The 19,858-nt window shown below is 38.6% G+C and overlaps 1 pseudogene; it reads left to right on the top strand.

Moving 5' to 3' along the window:
- The first annotated feature begins 9,032 nt into the window (after positions 1-9,032).
- LOC100960398 lies at positions 9,033-9,630 on the top strand (annotated as a pseudogene).
- Positions 9,631-19,858: the final 10,228 nt, after the last annotated feature.

Raw genomic sequence — 19,858 nt, 5'->3', positions numbered from 1 at the left:
AACCCACCACCTTAGGTGTATGTGGCTGGCGCCTTAGCCACTTGAGCCACAGGCGCCGAGCCTCTTTCTGCACTTTGAACGTATTATCCCACACTCTCTGGATGTGCAGAGCTTCTGATGAGAAATCTGCTGAAAGACACATTATGGCTCTTTTGTATGTAATATGTTTCATATCTCTTGATGCTTTCAGAATTTGTTCTTTGATTTTGATAATTTAATTATGATGTATCTTGGTGAACCCCTCTTTGGGTTGAATTTTACTGGGGCTTCTATACCTGTACTACTATGTTAGGATCTTTCCCTGAATTTGAGAAGTTTTCTGACATCACTTTTTAAAGTAGGCCTTTTGCCCTTTTCGTTCTCTTCTTGTGAAACTCCTATTATGTAAAAGTTAACTCTCTTGATGGTGTTCTATAATTTTCATAGGCTTTCTTAATTCCCTATCATTTTTGGGGTCAATTTTTGTCATTCTTTGCCATGTCTTTTCCTTTTGGTCCTCTGACTGGATAACTTAAAATGTGCTATTGTCAAGTTCACTGATTCTTTCTTTTGCTTGACTGAGTCTGCTATTAAAATTTCTATTAAATTTTTCAGTTCAATTGTATTCTTCATCTCTAGGATTTCTATAAAATTGCTTCTATTTCTTTGTCAAACTTATTTTGTGCATGTACTGTCTTCCAAATTTTATTTAATTTTCTGTCCATATTTTCTTATAGTTCCCCAATATTTAAGAGGCTTATTTTAAATTCTTTGTCAGTTATTTCATAGATATCTATTTCTTTAGGGTTTGTTTTTGAAGGTTTATTAATTTCCTTTGGTGGTGTCATAACTCTCTGATCCTTCATAATTCTTGTGTCCTTGTGTTGGTGTCTGTATTTGAGGAAATGGTCACCTGTGCCTGCCATAGGTGTTTTGGCAGGTATAGACCTTCCCTATTTAGTCTATCCTGGTATTTGGGATGAGCCAGCTGATAACATCCATGAGTAGGCAGAGTTTGCTCTTGGGTTCTCTAGTTGGGCTGGGTTACTGCCTGCACTCTGAGGTCAGGAGATGCTGTTGGATGAGGTCCATTATATGAAAAGACCACTGACTAGGCTTTAAGTTCAGGCAGAACTGCTGCCAGGATACTGCAGTTGCTGATAATCAGGCAAACTCACATTCTGTATTCCTTGAATTGGAAGTACTACTCTTTAGATTTGGTAATTGGGCAGGGCTGCCGACTGGACTCCAAGGTTGGGTGTGGTCACTGCTTGGCTGCTTAGGATGGGTAAGACCAGAGGTTATGTTCTACAGAAAGGAATGGTTGAGACTTGCCTTTCTGCTTGGGTGGATCCTTTTGCTGTACTCTGAGGTTGAGCCTAGTCACTGGACTCCTGGGTCAGACAGGGCCAATGGTTATGTTACACAGAAATGCACAGTCTCTGCTTATTTCCCTGTCCTAGGGAACCTTATGTTGGACTCTGAAGCTAGGTCGTCAAGTCTTTGTTTAGACTCCAGGTCAGGCAGGGTCAGCATCCCTTCTTTGCAGAAATGGTAGAAGGGATGCAGAACAGAGGCATGGATTGAGCTTAAAGGTTGAGTTTGAGCTGAGTCTGTATTTGGGCTCCTGAATTAGGCCAGGCCAGCAGCTATGTACCACAGTAGTGCATGGTGGCAAGTGTCTCCATACCTAGCTGGAACCTCAGGGTGCACTTAGAGGCTGGGCCGAATCTTTGTCCAGACTCTGAACAGGGCCAACAGCTCTGTTCTGCAGATGCATATGGTGGTGGTGGGTGTTGCCCTGATTGTATAGAGCTTAGAGGATGGTCCAAATATTTGTTCAGACTCCTGGATTGGATAGAGCTAATGGCTATACTGCACAGAAGTGCACTCTGGCAGTTGGTCTTTCTGCCTGGTTGGAGCCTTGAAGTGGCTTCTGAGGCTGGGTAGGATGACTGGCTAGAGACTCAAGCCATGTAGAACTGCCAAGTATCCTTCTGGGAGTGATCAGATTGACTTTGTGGGTGGACTATCGTGTTGGCTTGTATTTCTGATTGGATACCACTGCTGGCAGAAACACAGAGCCACCACCAAGATCTGAATGCTGGTCACTGTACACCCTGACTTTGTTTCTAGCTGACCCCAGGCAGTTTGGCCCTGCTGTTACTCCAGTGTACTCCATGAGGTGAGACAGAAGTTGGCCTCTGGAAAGGTATCATAGAGTAGTGTGGGAAGTTGGTTGTCCACCTCAAGCTCTCTTTTCTCCACTGCAAACCATACACTTGGGGGAATCATCTCTGTGTGGTGTTGTAGCAGCATGGATTAAGAGAGGACACAGTTAAAGTGAGACCATTTCTCTTACTCTTAAAATGTGTGGGTTTTTTGTTTTGTTTGTTCGTTTCTGTGGTCCATGAGGGGGTGTCAGTCTCATTCAAAAGTCTTGGGATTTTTCACAAAGGTGTTCCTGTCTGTGGATTGTTGTTAGTTGGACTTTCTGTGTGTGTGGCCGGAGGCGGGGATTGAAGCCTGAGACTTCCTATTCTACCATCTTGCTGACCACTTCATTCCTTTTTATAGCTTAGTAATATCCCATTGTATGAATGTACCACATTTTTTATTCATTCTTCATTTTGTGGATTTGAATTATTTTCAACTTTTGACTCTATTGTGAACAGTGCTGCTGTGAACATTTCTGTGCAAGTGTTAGTTTTATTACCTGTTTTCAATTTTTTTATATTCCTGGGAGTGGTATTTCTGGATCATATGGTAATTGTATGTTTAATATTTTGAGAAATTTGCAGATTGTTTCCCGAGGTGTCTACCCCATTTATATATCCAGTGAAATGCATGAGGGTTCCAGGAATTCCTCTGCTCCCTCACTGAAACTTATTATTTGTTACGTTTGTTATAGTCATCTTAGTGGGCATAAAGTTAGTATGAACCACATCCCATTGTGGATTTGATTGCATTTCTTGGATGAATAATCTTTGGAGCATCTTTGTACATGCTGCTGTCTATTTGTTTATTTTATTAGGAGAAATGTCTTTTCAGATACCTTGACTATTTTAAAATTGGGTTTTTATTGTATTTATTGTTAAGCTGGAAGAGTTTTCTATATACTCTGGATATCTGTGATATCAGATATATAATCTTCATTTTAAATATTTTACCCTGTTTCTTTATGGTCTTCTTGGTTTCTGAGACCAATCAGCTGTTGATATTATTGACAATTCCTTTATGTGGTGACTAGCCTCTTTCTTGCTACTTTCTTTTTTATTTTTGTTTTTTGAGACAGAGTCTCACTCTGTGTCCTGGGTAGAGTTCTATGGCATCATAGCTCACAGCAACCTCAAACTCCTGGGCTCAAACAACTCTCCTGCCTCAGCCTCCCGAGTAGCTGGGACCACAGGTGCTCACCACACCTGGCACATTTTTCTATTTTTTAGTAGAGAGGAGGTCTTGCTCTTTCTCAGGCTGGTCTTGATCTCCTGAACTTAGGCTATTCACCTTCCTCAGACTCCCAAAGTGCAAGGACCACAGGCATGAGCCACAGTGCCTGGCTTTTCTTGCTACTTTCAATATTTCCTCTTTGGTTTTGTTTTTCAACAACTTGAATCTTTTAGTCCATTTAGCGTTGCTATAAAGGAATGCCTGAGACTGGATAATTTATAAAGAAAAAGGGTTTATTTGGCTTATGATTCTTCAGGCTGTACAAGAATCATGGCACTATCATCAACTTTTGGTGAGGGATTCACTTTGTTTCCACTCATGATGGAAGGTAAGGGGGGGCTGGCATGTGCAGAGTCTCATGGAGAGAGAGGAAACAAGAGAGACTAAGGGGAAGTGCCAAGCTGTTTTCTAAACAAAAACAAAAACAAAACTTTAGCTCTTGTGGGACTAATAAGAGTAAAAACTCACTTGCTTCCACTCCCTGGGGAAGTCATTAATCTACTCATGAGAGATTCACCCCTATGATCCAAACACCTTCCATTAGGCTTCACTCCCAAAATTGGGGTTGAAATTCCAACATGAGATTTAAAAGGGACAAGCATCCAAACTATAGCAACAATTACAATGCATTTTTATATGAATCTTTGGAATTTATCCTGATTAGAATTTGTTGAGATTCTTGGATGTATAAATTCATGTGTTTCATCATATTGGGAAAGATTTTTGCCACTATTTCTTCAAGTATTCTTTCTGCCTTTTAATTTTTCCCTCCTCCCCAGAAGTCCCATTGTGTCAATATTAATATGCTTGATGACATTACATACGTTTTAAGCTCTGTTCATTTTTTTCATTCTTTTTTCTTTCTGTTCCTCAGACTGTATACTTTCAATTGACCTGCTCTTGAAGTCACTGATTCTTTTCTATCTCTTGCCATTTCACAACCACTGTTGAACCCATGTAGTAAATTTTTCATTTCAGTTACTGTACTTTTCAGCTCTGGCGTTCTCATTTGGTTCCTTTTTACAAGTTTTATTGCTTTACTGATACTCCCTCTTTCTTGAGATGCCATTGTCCTGGTTCCTTTAGTTCTTTGTTTCCTTTATGTCTTTAAGCATATTTTGATTTAAAATCTTCGTCTAGTAAGTCCAATGGCTGGGCTTCCTCATGAATCATTTCTTTCTTTCTTTCTTTTTTTTTTTTTTTGAGACAGAGCCTCAAGCTGTCCCCCTGGGTAGAGTGCTGTGGCATTACAGCTCACAGCAACCTCCAACTCCTGGGCTCAAGCGAGTCTCCTGCCTCCGCCTCCCAAGCAGCTGGGACCACAGGCGCCTGCCACAACGCCCGGCTATTTTTTGGTTGCAGCCATCATTGTTGTTTGGCGGGTCCGGGCTGGGGATTCGAACCTGCCACCTTAGGTGTACGTGGCTGGCGCCTTAGCCAGTTGAGCTATAGGCGCCGAGCCGAATCATTTCTTGTTATTAATTTATTTTTTCCTGTGAATGGACCACACTTTCTTGTTTTTCTACATGCCTCATAATTTGGGGTTGACAACTAGTAATTTTGAGCAGTATAATTTGATAACTCTGGAAATCAGATGTTCCTGCCTCCCCCAGGGTTAGGTACTTGTGGGTTGCTGTTGTTGTTGGTTTAGTGACTTTTCTAAACTATTTTTGTAAAATTTGCATTTTTGCCATATGTTGCTACTGAAGTCCAAAACAAAAGAAAAGGGGAAAAGGAAAATAGGAAAGAAAAAGAAGGAAAAAACTGGAAAAAGAAAAAAAAAGTGCTATTCTAGTCTTTGCAGATTTTCTTTTTTTTTTTTTTTTTTTTTTTATTGAACCAGATTTTCTTTTTGTTGATATTGGGGCATATTTTAAAGCTCAGCCAGACTGTTTAAAATTCTGCCTTATTATTTATTTCCTATTTATGTGGATACTGACAGCCTGTCAGACATGAAATATTAGGGTGTTCTCAGGCCTTTCCTAAGCATGTGTTCAGCTTTGGGCATGCCTGTGGCTTTCTAAATTGTACATTATATGCAGTATCTTTTTTTTTTTTTTTTTTAGAGAGAGTCTTACTTTGGCACCCTTGGTAGAGTGTCATGGTGTCACAGCTCATAGCAATCTCCAACTCCTGGGCTTAAGGAATTCTCTTGCCTCAGTGTCCCAAGTAGCTGGGACTACAGGTGCATGCCAGAATGTCTGGCTATTTTTTAGAGATGGGGTCTCACTTGTTCTCAGGCTGGTCTTGAACTCATGAGCACAGGCAATCCACCTGCCTCAGCCTTCCAAGTGCTGGGATTACTGGCATGAGCCATCATGCTCGGCCCACAGTATCTTTTAAAAGCCCTTATTTCCACATGTATCTCCTTTTTATCAATATCTGCTTTCCTTAGCTTTTTGCTCCATCCATTCATTGTTGGCCCTTAACCCAAGATACTGAAGACAATACCTGTGCTTTAAATGATTTCATCAAAATTACATGAGGACAGGTGTGGTGGCTTACCCTGAATCCTAGCACTTTGGGAGGCTGAGGTGGGAGGATGGCTTGAGGCCAGGAGCTCAAGATCAGCGTAAGAGTCAGACCCCATCTCTACAAAAATGGAAAAATCCACTGGGCGTGGTAGCACCCGAATGCCTAGCTACTTAGGAGGCTGAGGCAGGAGGACCACATGAGCCCAGGAGTGTGAGGTTGCAGTGAGCTACAATTATATCACTCCACTCTAGCCCAGATGACAGAATGAGACAGTGTCTCCAAAAGAAGTCATATGAGAAGTTGCTACAGCCTTGGGAATGTTCTGATTCAGGAAAAACAAAGTCAAACCTTTGTGCTAGTCCTTGAGGGAGCTGCCAGACAGGTTGATATCCACAACTACAGTTCTTTGAGAATGAGGTCTATAGTCCTTCCTCTGGCACTGGGAACTTGCACTAGGAGTACAGGCATCCATCCTTACGGCTGTCATGGCCAGTGATAGGCAGGCAATTTTAAATACCACTCTCTTACTAAAGAGAAGCAGATTAAAAAAAAAAACAAACAAAAAAAACCCCCTAAGCTTTGCCCTGGTTGCACCAATTTTCTTTTTACTATATTCCAGAGTTTTTGCTAAAGTTGATTCTGACAGTTTTCTTCTAGCTCATTAGGTACTTTTGGAGAAAAGAAGCCCTGGCTCTGCTGACACTGCCATTTTTGGTATCATCTTGTTCTGGCTTTTTGTTCCTTTGTTTTCCTCTTCATACATTCCTGTAATTTTTTGAACACTTATAGTTACATTTTTATATCTATAGTATCTGTGAGTATATTTCTTTGTGTAGCTTTTTAAAGGGGCTATTCTGTGCATACAATATACATACCTAATGTATAACAGTATACCACTTTGAGAGAACATTGTGCCACTTTGAATTAAATATAGAAATCTTATCTTCATTTAGGTTTGTTTACTACCCCCACCCCCTAGAATATAGAATTGTCTTAGATAGTTACTTTCCATACATTGAATAGTACATGAGACTAGTCTTTCCTTTTTGCTTCAAGAATAAGAAATAATTTTTAAAACTTGGGAGAAGAATCGTCTATTATATTTGCCCACATATTTCTCCATTCTGCTACTCTCTCTTTATCCTTGATGTTCCGAGTTTCCTCTTGGTATCATTTTCTGTTCTGCGTGAAGAATTTCCTTTACATTATCTTAGAGAGGGTCTGCTGGCAACAACTTTTCTTCTTTTCCTTTCATCTGAAATTGCCTTTATATCACCTTTGTCCTGATGGATTTTTTTCTTTTTTCTGAACATAGATTTTGTGTTGTCAGTTTTTTCTGTCAGTATTTGAAAAATGTTGTGCAATTTTTTGCTGGCCTCTCTGGTTTCTAATAAGAAATTGGCTGCCATTTGAATAGTTTTATTCCCTGTAGATAAAGTGTACAGCTGTTTTCAAAAACATTTTTATTCTTTCATTTTCCCAAATTTTGTTAATGATATGTTTGGCATGAATTTATTTGGTTGTATCTTATTTGGATTCTCTTTTTTGAATATGTAGATTGGGGTTCAAGCATATTGCTGAACTTGGGAAATTTTTAACCTTTTTTTTTTTTTTTACAATGGGCGTGTAGAGATGAAGAAGACAAAAATTTCCAACCCCTCAGAGAGAAATCTGGAGGGTTTGTTTTTAGTAATTTTTGTACTTATTTTATCCCAACTCACTGATTTACTTTTTAAAAAAATTATGGTATACTTCAAAATATTGAGAAGGAAGAAAAATGCCCAACTCATACAAAGCAGATGTCACCCTGATACCAAAACCAGGAAAGGATTCAAACAAAGAAAATTACAGACCAACATCACTGATGAATATCAAAGTAACCACTCTCAATAAAATCATGACAAATAGAATACAGCTACACAATAAAAAATATATATATCATGGTCAAGTGGGATTTATCCCAATGATGCAAGGCTGGTTCAATGTATGCAAATCCATAAATGTAATTCACCACATAAATAAAAGCAAAAAAAAAAAAAAGACATATAATCCTCTCAATTGATCCAGAAAATGCATGGATCAAAATTCAGCATCCTTTTGTGATAAGAACACCTAAGAAAGTAGGCAGAGATGAGACATTTCTTAAATGGATAGATGCCATCTACAACAAATCCACAGTTTGAATGGAGTAAAACTGAAAGCATTTCCACCTAAAACTGAACCAGACTAGGATGTCCACTGTCACTAATACTGTTCAACATGGTGCTGGAAGTCCTAGCCAATGTAATCAGGCAAGAGAAGGATATTGAGGGCATCCAAATGGGGACAGAGGAGGTCAAACTTCCAGTCTTTGCTGATGTTATGACCATATACTTAGAAAAGCACAGAGACTCAACCATGAGACTCCTGGAAGTGATCAAGAAATATAGTAACATCTCAGGATATAAAATCAATGTCTACAAATCAGTAGCCTTCATATACACCAACAACAGTCAAGCTGAGAATCAAATCAAAGACACCATTCCCTTCATAGTAGCTTCAAAGAAAATGAAATACCTCGGAATATACCTAACAAAGGATGTGAAGGATCTCTACAGAGAGAACTATGCAATCATGAAAACAGAAATAGCAGAAGATACTAACAAATGGAAGAAGATACCATGCTCATGGCTAGGAAGAATCAACATTGTTAAAATGTCCATACTACGCAAAGCAATCTACAGATGTAACGCAATCCCCATTAAAGCACCAATGTCATAATTTGAAGAACTTGACAAAAGAGTTCTCCATTTTGTATGGAACCAGAAAAAAACCTGAATAGCCAAGACAATTCTAAGAAAACAAATCTGGAGGCATCATATTATCAGACTTCAGATTATGCTACAAGTCTATAGTGATCAAAACAGCATGGTACTGACACAAAAATAAAGACATAGATCTATGGAACAGAATAGAGAACATTAAGATGAAACCAGCTACGCATCACCATCTAATCTTTGATAAACCCAACAAAAGCATACACTGGGGAAAAGATTATTTATTTAATAAATGGTGCTGGACACTGCAGACTCACAATCCAGAGCAGCTCGGAGCTGGTGAATAATAGCTCTTCAAGTTTGCAATAAAAAATGGCCCACAATAAAACTACCTTGCAAAAAATGGGAAAGAAGCAGAATGGAAAGAGTAAAAAGGTTGAAGAGGCAGAGCCTGAAGAATTTGTGGTGGAAAAAGTTCCAGATCGACAAGTAGTAAATGGGAAGGTGGAGTATTTCCTGCAGTGGAAGGGATTTACAGATGTTGACAATACTTAGGAACCGGAAGAAAATTCAGACTGTCCAGAGTTCATTGGAGCATTTCTTAATTCTCAAAAAGCTGGTAAAGAAAAAGATGATACAAAAAAGAAACTCTTTATCTGACAGTGAATCGGATGAGAGCAAATCAAAGAAGAAAAGAGATGCTGCTGACAAACCGAGAGGCTTTGCCAGGGGTCCTGATCCTGAGAGAATAATTGGTGCCACCAACAGCAGTGGAGAACTAATGTTTCTTATGAAGTGGAAATATTCAGATAAGACAGATTTGGTGCTGGCAAAAGAGGCAAATATGAAGTGTCCTCAGATTGTTATTGCTTTTGATGAAGAGAGACGAACTTGGCATTCTTGTCCAGAAGATGAAGTTCAATCATTGTTCGCATTGCTTTATATATATAATCTGGGTCTTGGTTTTTGATTGATGAGTGTGAAGAAATAACGACATTGTATTAAATCAAGTTTGATATGTTCATATTTGAAAGTAGTACAGGGGCAGTCGTTGGGGGGGGGCTTGCATCAATAGCACTGGTTACTTTGAACAAATAAGTAAAAGCTTTCTCTAGTTGCTTCCTTTATCAGAAAAAAAATAATTTGACACCATGGTATATTATTTCCTTTGCATTAGAGAACAGCTTTTCTAAATGCTAAGGGAAATTTCCATAGCCATTATTCAGTAAGAACTTGTGTTTAACTCTGTGCCTAAGGACCATTCTGGGTTGCTTTTTTAAAAAATTGGTTTCTGTATGTGTATACATAACATGCACATGTAAATGATTTTCTTTGTTTTTAAACATTCACCAAAACAAAAATCACAGGTAAGCCCAGGTGTCTGCAATACCATCATTCTGAGCAATGTAAGAATAGAAAATTTTCCTGAAGCCATAATGTTTCAAATTAAATAGTTGGTTCTTAATTTGACAATTTAAATGGATAATTTAAAGGCAGCCACGTCAGAATCTTTATCTATGTGTATAGTCATATAAATGCAAAATTGTGTTTACGAAATTTCTAAAAGGAAAAGCTATATCATTACCAATAACCTTCCCACTCACATGAGGAAACTAGACAAATCCTGGTGTGTTTTTAATGAGGTAAACAAATAAGACTTAGGCTCGGTACCTGTAGCTCAAGTGGCTAAGGCACCAGCCACATACACCAGAGCTGGAGGGTTCGAATCCAGCCTGGGCCTGCCAAACAACAATGATAACTACAACCAAAAAATAGCTGGGTGTTGTAGCAGGCACCTGTAGTCCCAGCTACTTGGGAGGCTGAGGCAAGAGAATTGCTTAAGCCCAGGAGTTGGAGGTTGATGTGAGCTGTGAGCTGTGATGCCACAGCACTCTACCCAGAGCAACAGCTTGGGGCTCTGTCTCAAAAAAAAAATCAAAACAAATTAAGATTTAGCTAGATGGTCATTAAAGATTGCTCTAGTAAGCCATTCCTAGGCTAGGCTTATAGAAACCTAATCAGATGGTTAAGCCATGTTGGCAGTTTCAGACTTACATGTTTTTTTCCTTACCCCAACTCATTCCTTACATGTAGACTCAAACTTTTCAGTATTTGGGTTACTGGTTGAGCAGAAGCCATAAGAAATAATAATCAGAATGTTCATAATAATCAGAATGTTATTCAATTATATGTTGTTTACTTTATTGTAAATAATAGTGAGCAGTGGTCAATAAATAGTTTTATATTCCTTAAAAAAATAAATAAGTGGAGCTGGGATGACTGGTTAGCCACATGTAGAAGACCGAAGCTGGACCCACACCTCTTACCACTTACAAAAATTGACTCATACTGGGTAAAATATTTAAATCTAAGACACGGAATGATAAAAATCCTAGAAGAAAGTGTGGGAAAAACTCTTGATGATGTCAGCGTGGGGAAAAACTTTGTGAAGAAGACTTCATTGGCAATCAAAACAAAAATAAACAAATGGGACTTAATTAAGCTGAAAAGCTTCTGCACAGCTAAGGATGCAACAATTAAAACAAATAGAAAAACTTATAATGGAAAAAGATATTTGCATGTTACAAATCTGACAAAGGGTTGATAACTACAATCTACAGAGAACTCAAATTAGTCAACAACAACAAAAAAGAGCAAAACAATCCCATTTATCACTAGGCAAGAGATATGAACAGACCCTTCTCTGAAGATGGACAAAAGGCCAGTAACACACGAAATATGCTCCTCTTCCTAATTATCAGAGAAAGGCAAATCAAAACCACCTTTGAGATATCACTCAACCCCAGCAAGAAGAGCCCATGTCACAAAGTCCTAAAGCTGCAGATGCTGGCATGGTTGTGGAGAGAAGGGAACACTGTTACAATGTTCGTGGGATTACAAACTAATACAACATCTTTGGAAAGAAGTATGGAGAATCTTCCAAGAGCTAAAAGTAGACCTTCCATTTGATCCTGTACTACCATTACTAGGCATCTACCCAGAAGAAAAAAAAAAGTCATTTTACCATAAGGACATTTGCACTACAATGTTTATCACAGCTTGGTTCACAATCACAAAGAAGTGGAAACAATCTGAGTGCCCATCAACCCATGAATGGATAACTATAGTGTGGTATATGTAAACTATGGACTTCACTTTTTTTTTCTTTTTAACCTGGACAGATTTGGAGCACATCCTCCTAAGTAAATTATCACAAGGATGGAAAAGCAAGCATCCAATGTACTCGATATTAATATGAAACTAGTAGACGAATAACTACATGCTCACACGAGAGAAAAACACATTTCAATTCAAGAAGGGGGGAGAGGGGAAGAGGGAGGGGAGTGGAGTAAGCTCTCACCTATCATGTACAAAGTAGGGGTATACAGCACATGTCCTGGGTGAAGGGCTCAACTACAACTTGGACTTTACCTAACAGACACAAACAATGTAACCTAATTGTATGTACCCTGATATTAATTTGAAATAAAATAAAATGGAGGGGGAGGGGAGGGGGAGAGGTGGAGGGAGGGTGATTGGAGGGATCACTTCAGTGGTTTACCTTACAAAGGTAGAAGTGAATCTTTCTAAGAGTAGAATATAAACATCTTAACACAATAAGAAAATGACATAAAGGCTATGTTAACCAGTTTGATGAAAATATTTCAAATTGTGTATGAAAACACCACACTGTACCCCACAATTGCATTAATGTACACAGCTATCATTTAATAAAAAAAGAAATAAAATAAAATAAAATTCTCTTTTTGTCTTTGACGATTTTGATCATATTTAATCTTAGTATAGATTTTTGGGGGGTTCATCCTATTGGGTTCTTTGGATTGCATGAATCTGGATGCCCATTTCCCTCCTTAGATTTGGGTATTTTCCAGTCATTATTTATTTAAATAAGCTTTCTAGCCATTTCTTTCTTCTCCTTCTGGGATATCCATGATGCTTACATTGGTTTGCTTGATTGTTTCTCTTCAGATTTGTCTGGTTGTGTTTTTGGTGTTTTTTGCTAGTTTTCTTCCTTTTTTCTGTTTTTCTACTCTGAATAATTTCAGATGACCTATCCTCAAGTTCATTGATACTTTCTTCTAGTCTGTTGTTGGAGCTGTCTATTGAATTTTTCAACTCAGTTATTGAAGTTATTCAGCTCCAAAATTTTTGTATACTATATTTTGTTGTGTATAATGTTACCTAAATCTTTGAGGGAAAAATAAGGATGTATATTATACATGCATAGTACTAATTCCACATCTATATAAACATTTTAATTTTTATCTATGGTTATGCATAATAATACAAAATAATACCCTGGAATATGGTAATTGGTTTTGTTGAACTTACAACCAACTTGCAACAAAAGCATTTTCAGCCAATGAAGAGCTATGCATTTCTCTTCATACACTTTAGGGGGGAGCTAGCAATCTAGCAGAGATTTTTAGAAAAATTATTGGAAAATGTCAACATGATTTTTGTACAGTGCATGTTTTAAGCTGACAGTTATTAAATATGCCAAAGTGCAGGGCAACAAATCTGCTGAGAGACAGTTTGGACATCTTTGCAGAGAGTGTCACCAGCTTCTGGAGGCAACAGGAAGAAAAGCCTCTTCAGATGCTAAGACAGAAGAAGAAAATGTGAGGGAAAGCTCCAAAGTGGCCGGAAATAGAGCAGGAGGTGAAGACCTGGATTCCAGAGCAGCATCAAACTGGGATCTCTGTTTCAATCAGGATGATACAAAAAGAGGGTAAAAGGATTATAAGAAAAAACCCTGAGGATTGCTCAAGGACACCCAAACAGTGCTTTAACTTTATGAACAGAGAACGTCTGAGCGTGAGATCACAAACCAAACTTGCCCCCAAACTTCCAGCATCCTATAATAATCAAGTTTTTGAATTTCATTCTTATGTTATCAATCATCAAAAGTCTAATAACTTTGGCTCAGCGTCTGTAGCTCAGCGGCTAGGGCGCCAGGAGCTGAAGGGTTCGAACCTGGCCTGGGCCTGCCAAACAACAACCAAAAAATAGGGGTGTTGTGGTGGACCCCTGTAGTCCCAGCTACTTGGGAGACTGAGGCAAGAGAATCGCTTAAGCCCAAAGATTTTGAGGTTGCTGTGAGCTGTGATGCCATAGCACTCTACCGAGGGCAACATAATGGGACTCTGTCTCAAAAAACAAACAAAAAAAAGTCTTACAACTTTGAGGTATCCCAAATCTCTACTATAGATGAGGTCCTTCTCACATTTGATGTGATATCCAACAGAATTGTGGACATTAAGGAAGCAAAGAGGCTGGTAAAACTAGTGGACATGAGAAAACACGTTTCACTGTTGTTCTAGCCTGTTGTTCAGATGGGACAAAGCTACCACCTATGATCATCTTTAACAGAAAAACCTTTCTAAAAGAAAAGATCCCAAGTGGAGTTATTGTCCACATCCATGAAAAAGGATGGATGAATGAAGAAGGCATGAAAATCTAGTTTAATAATATCTGGTCATGAAGACCTGGAGGATTATAAAAAAAAATAGCTTTGCTTGATTTTGATCACTTCAAAGCCCATGTTACACAAAATGCAAAAGAAATCACAGTGAACTTGATATCCCAACTTGTTGTGATGCTTGGTGGACTAACCAGTCAACTGCAACCACTTCATGTGTCAGCAAACAAGCCTTTTAAGGCCCCAATGAAGAAAGAGTGGATGCTGTGGATATAGTCAGCTGGTAATGATTGAACACCTACAGGCAGAATCAAGAAAGCATCCATCACCCAGGTTTGTGATTGGATCCTAAGATTGTGGAATGGGGTCAAGAAGGAAGTGGCTGTGAAATCATTTTTAAAAAATGTGGCATCAGCAATGCTATGGATGGAACTAAGGATGATGAAATTTACTAGGGTGAGGAAAGTGGCTCTTCAGAAGACACCAGTAATGTAGAAATTGAAGATAATGATACTTCTTTTTTTTTAATTTTCATTTTTTTTAATAAATCATAATGTGTACATTATTGAATTTATGGGGTACAATGTGCTGATTTTATATACAAGTTGGAATGCTTATGTCAAACTGGTTAACATAGACTTCACCTCTCTTACTTAATTGTTGCATTAAGACATTTATACTCTACTCTTAATAGATTTGACATGTAGCCTTCCATTATGCACAGTAGGTGAGGTCCCAATGATTACCTTCCCTCCACCTAGCCTCCCCCTACACTCCCCTCACCCTCCTCTTCCCTCCTTCATTCTGGGCTATACTTGTGTTTTATCATTAGTATGAAGTGTGGGTGATTATATATTGGTTTCATAATAGTACTGAGTACATTGGATACTTTTTCTTCCAATCTTGAGATACTTTACTAAGAATAATATGTTCCAGCTCCATCCATGTAAACATAAAAGAGGTAAAGTCTCCATCTCTTTTAATGGCTGCATAATATTCCGTGGCATATATATACCACAAATTGTTAATCCATTCATGGGTCAATGGGCACTTGGGCTGCTTCCATGACTTGGCAGTTATGAATTGGGCTACAATAAACATTTTGGTGCAAATATCTTTGTTGTAAAATGATTTTTGGTCATCTGAATATATACCTAGTAGAGGAATTGCAGGATCAAATGGCAGGTCTACTTTTACTTCCCTAAGTGTTCTCCAAACTTCTTTCCAAAAGAAACGTATTAACTTGCATTCCCACTAGCAGTGCAGAAGTGTTCCCTTCTCTCCACATCCATGCCAACATCTATAGTTTTGGGATTTTGTTATATGGGCTAATCTTACTGGAGTTAGATGATATCTCAAAGTGATTTTGATTTGCATTTCTCTGATGATTAAAGATGATGAGCACTTTTTCATGTGTCTATAGGCCATGCACCTGTCTTCTTCAGAGAAGCTTCTGTTCCAGTCTCTTGCCCATAATGAAATGGGATGTTCTTTTCTTATTAAGTAGTTTCAGTTCTCTATGGATTCTAGTTATCAAACCTTTGTCAGAAACATAACCTGCAAACATCTTCTCCAATTTTAAGGGCTGTCTGCTTGCTTTACTTACTGTGTTCTTGGCTGTGCAGAGAACACAGCTTTTTAGTTTGATCAGATCCCAGTAATATATTTTTGGCATTGCTTTAATTACCAGGGTGATCATCATAGAAGGCCAAGAGGTCTTCATCACTGTCAAAATCAGAAGTATCATTATCTTGAAGATGATGATTACAGTGATGAAGACCTCTTGGCCTTCTATGATGAATATTGTAAATTTATTACTGGCATATAAAACCTCTTATAATTTGTGTCTTGTAATTATGTGTTACATAAAATTTCTAATACCATAATACACTAATAAATAAATGCTAGAATTCCTTTATAATACAAAAAGCAAGTACCTAAATATAAACAAATAAAAATCTGAATGAAAAACTAAAATGAAAGTTTTTTTTTCCTAATAGTTTGAGTAAAAAACTTGGGTGTGCATTATACATGGGAGCCCATTATATACAGAAAAAATGTGGTAATTGTTATTCTTTCTTTTTCCTTGTTGATATTCTCATTTTGTTTGTGTTTTGTTTTCTGATTACCTTTAGTTGTCTATCTGTGTTCCCTTGTAGCTCACTGACTTTCTTCAATACAATTATTTTAAGTTCTTTGCCAGGCAATTCTTAGATTTCCATTTTTTTTTATGGTCGTTTGTTGGAGATTGAGTTTGTTCTTTAGTACCACAGTATTTCTCTGATTCTTCATGATCCTGGTAGTTTTGCCTTGGTGTATACGCATTCAAAGAAGCAGCCACCTTTTCCAGTATTATGAACTCATTTTAGCAAGTAAAGGCCTTCACCAATTAGCCTGACTAGAGAATTTGGGAACCTCTCAAACATGTTCTCATGGATGTACATTCTGCACTCTTCGCCAAACCCTCCTGGAGAGGAAGTATCAGAGTTCTGTGCCTTCTCCCAATCCTGTAAATCCGTGAAGGCTGCTGTAACCTCCACTTCTGTTCTCTAGGGAAATGCACTAAAATACCAGGATATTGGGTTCAAGATCCACTTCTCTCTCTTCTTCCTGAAGAAGATTCTGGGGTATGTGCTTTCTGCCTAACCTGAAGTATTGTGTCAACTGATGACAGCCACCTACCTCTTTTCTTTTGGATAATGCACTGGAATTCTGGCAGGCTGGGTGTAAATTCCCCTTCTATCTTTTACCCCTGAAGAAGATTCTGGATTGTGCCTCTTCTACCTGTTCTGCACAGCTGTGCTGGCTGCAGAGAACCTTCTGCCCCTTTTCTCTCAGGCAGAAGCTCCCCTTCTCTCCCTCTCTCCTAAAGAAGAAGCCTCAGAATTGTCCATCTTTTCTCAATGCCAAAATGCTTCATAGGCTGCTCAGAGCCACCTACCCCTTTTTCCTAAAGGAGTAAGGAGTACATTGTAATGCTGAGAGGCTGGAGGCAAACTCCATTTCTTCCTTCCTGCTGGAGGAAAGCACTGTGCATCTTCTTTCAGTCTTGAAGGTCCCTACTGGCTGATGGGAACCACATGGTTCTTTTATTTTTAATTACCGTTAAACATTCTAACTATGCTGATTGCTTCAGCATTGTGTGTAAGATAGAAATAAGTCTCTTGGGTGGTGCTCTGAAAGGCTGGGGATGTTGCATGCATGCTTCGCTCACTCTGTCCCACGGGGAGAAATCACAGGCTGGGTGGCTTTTGTGTGATGCTGAGCTGTGCAGGCATAGGGGAGGGACTGACATGAATAAAGTAAAATTGTTCTTCTTTCAAAGCAGTTGTTCTTGGTTTTGTACTTATTTGATATGCTGTAGCTTCTTAACTTGATTATAGAGTTCTTATAAAGGTATTCTGGCCCACATACCATAGGCTGGGTTGCTTCTGTGGGGAGAAAAGGTGTAAAACTTCTTAACTCCCTGTTCTGTTGTCTAACTAGTGTTAGACAAACCTAGCTTTTTAAATTCAGATTAATATGAGGGTACAGATGATTAGGCTACATTGTCTGCATTTGCTAGGTAAAGTCCAAGTTGTAGTTGAGCCTTTTGCCCTGCAGGTGTGTTGTATACCCTTCCATTGTGTCCATTAGGTGAGATGTTACCAATCTCCCTCTCTCCTTCCCTCTCTCCTTCCCTCTCTCCTCTTCCTCCTCCCCCTACTCTCATTTGAATTTAATTGTGTTTTTCTTTTGTATGGGCATGTAGTTCATCTACTGGTTTTATATTAGTATTGAGTAGATGGAACACTTACTTTTTCATTCTTCTGATACTTTACTGAAGAGAATGTTCTTCAATTATATACAGGTTAATATGAAGATGTAAAGTCTCCATCTTTTTATGCCTGAATAATATTCCATGTTATACAAATACCACAGTTTATTGATCCATTCATGGGTTGATGGGCACTTGGGTTGATTCCATATCTTGGCAATTGTGAATTGATCTGTGATAAACATTCTAGTACAAATGCCCTTATGATGAAAACTATTTTTCTTTCTTAATGGGATTGAAGGATTAAATGGAAGGTCTACTTTTAGCTCTTTGAGGATTCTCCATACTTCTTTCCAAAGAGGATATGTTAGTTTATAATCACACAAACATTGTAAAAGTGTTCTCTTCTCTCCACAACCATGCCAGCATCTGCAAATTTGTAGACTTGTAATGTCCACACAATTCTAGTTTTGAATCCCTACTTTGTCACAAGCTAGATATTTGATCTTCCACAAGTATTGGCTCCTCTCTCTTATGTCCTTCAATATTAAAATGGGACTTATAATACCTACCTCATGCCATTCCAAGGCAAATGTCATCCATTTAGTGTGTATTCAACAAATGATTCATGGTTTTTAAGAATTATTATGTGTAGAGGTTATGCCAGTTGGGAGTATTGGGATAGGTGTACTGCAGAAACAGGTAGAGGAATGGAGTTGGGGGTGTGTTTGTCACCCCCCAATTCCTTCTTTCCTTAATTAATACCTGTGCTGACAGTTGTATTAAGCCAGAATGAACATATTCTGGATCCAATGCTGATAACCCACTTTTGACAGAAACAAAGCACACACAAAAAGACTTGATGAGAAGTAGGCTTAGAAGCAAACTTGACCTTTAAGATGAAAATAAGTTATATCAGAACTTGGCAGTGCTGTGAGTTTGGAGCCAGACTTTATTGTGCAGTAGATGATAAGAATCTACACAAGTCTCCAAATTCAGGCAAGAAATTTAGATAGCAGGAAGACTACAGCAAGACAGGAATTTGAACCCACTACAAATTCCCTAGGTAATTTCCAGGAGCAGGCACTGTTATCCAAGTGTGAGTGTTGTTCAGATGGGAGTTTATAGACTTTTCAATATACTCTCAAAGAAAGGGAGGAAAACATGGCTCACAAAGTACGTGGAACACAGCAATAGGCTTGGTGCCTGTGGCTCAAGTGGCTAAGGCGCCAGCCACATACACCTAAGGTGGCGGGTTCGAATCCAGCCCGGGCCTGCCAAACCACAATGACAGCTGCAACCAAAAAATAGCCAAGTGTTGTGGTGGGCGCCTGTGGTCCCAGCTACTTGGGAGGCAGAGGCAGGAGACTCGCTTAAGCCCAGGAGTTGGAGGTTGCTGTGAGCTGTGATGCCACAGCACTCTACCCAGGGGGACAGCTTGAGGCTCTGTCTCAAAAAAAAAAAAAAAAAGAAAGAAAGAAAGAAAGAAAGAAAGAAAGAAAGAAAAAGAAACAAGGCAATAAAAAGCGGTCTAGACAAGGACCTCCATTGTCCAAGCTACTACCATCCTCAAGCAAGCAATCAGAGCAACTTCCAATCTTAGAAATGATCCTGTACTTCTTCACTGATTGCTAGAATTGCTAAGATTCAACCTCTGATTATTTCACCTCCTCTGATGAAACTATTTCTTATATTAGTTTGTAAGAAAATCCATGTCGTATTCCTTCTGTTCATCTAAAGGGGGCATTTAGCTTAGTCTCAAACTCAAGGCTTGAGGGTTCTTTTAGAAACTACACTCCATTCCAATATGAAGACTTCATTCAGGAATTGGAGTTAAGGGGAGGTCAATTTCTTATAGGAGGAAGTAAAAAGATTGAGCAAAAGAATTCCTTTTACTTCTAATGGTCTAACCCTCAATCCTGCCTGACATTTTGGTCTAGACTCCTATGTACAATACTGTTGTGTAGAAGCAAAAATGATCCGTGATCATAAAAGACC

The sequence above is a fragment of the Otolemur garnettii genome, unplaced genomic scaffold (assembly GCF_000181295.1).
Source record: "Otolemur garnettii isolate 467f Iridium unplaced genomic scaffold, OtoGar3 scaffold00109, whole genome shotgun sequence".
NCBI classification, from domain to species: domain Eukaryota; kingdom Metazoa; phylum Chordata; class Mammalia; order Primates; family Galagidae; genus Otolemur; species Otolemur garnettii.
Note: the sequence above shows the minus strand (reverse complement) of the source record. Positions and strands in the feature narration are given on the sequence as shown.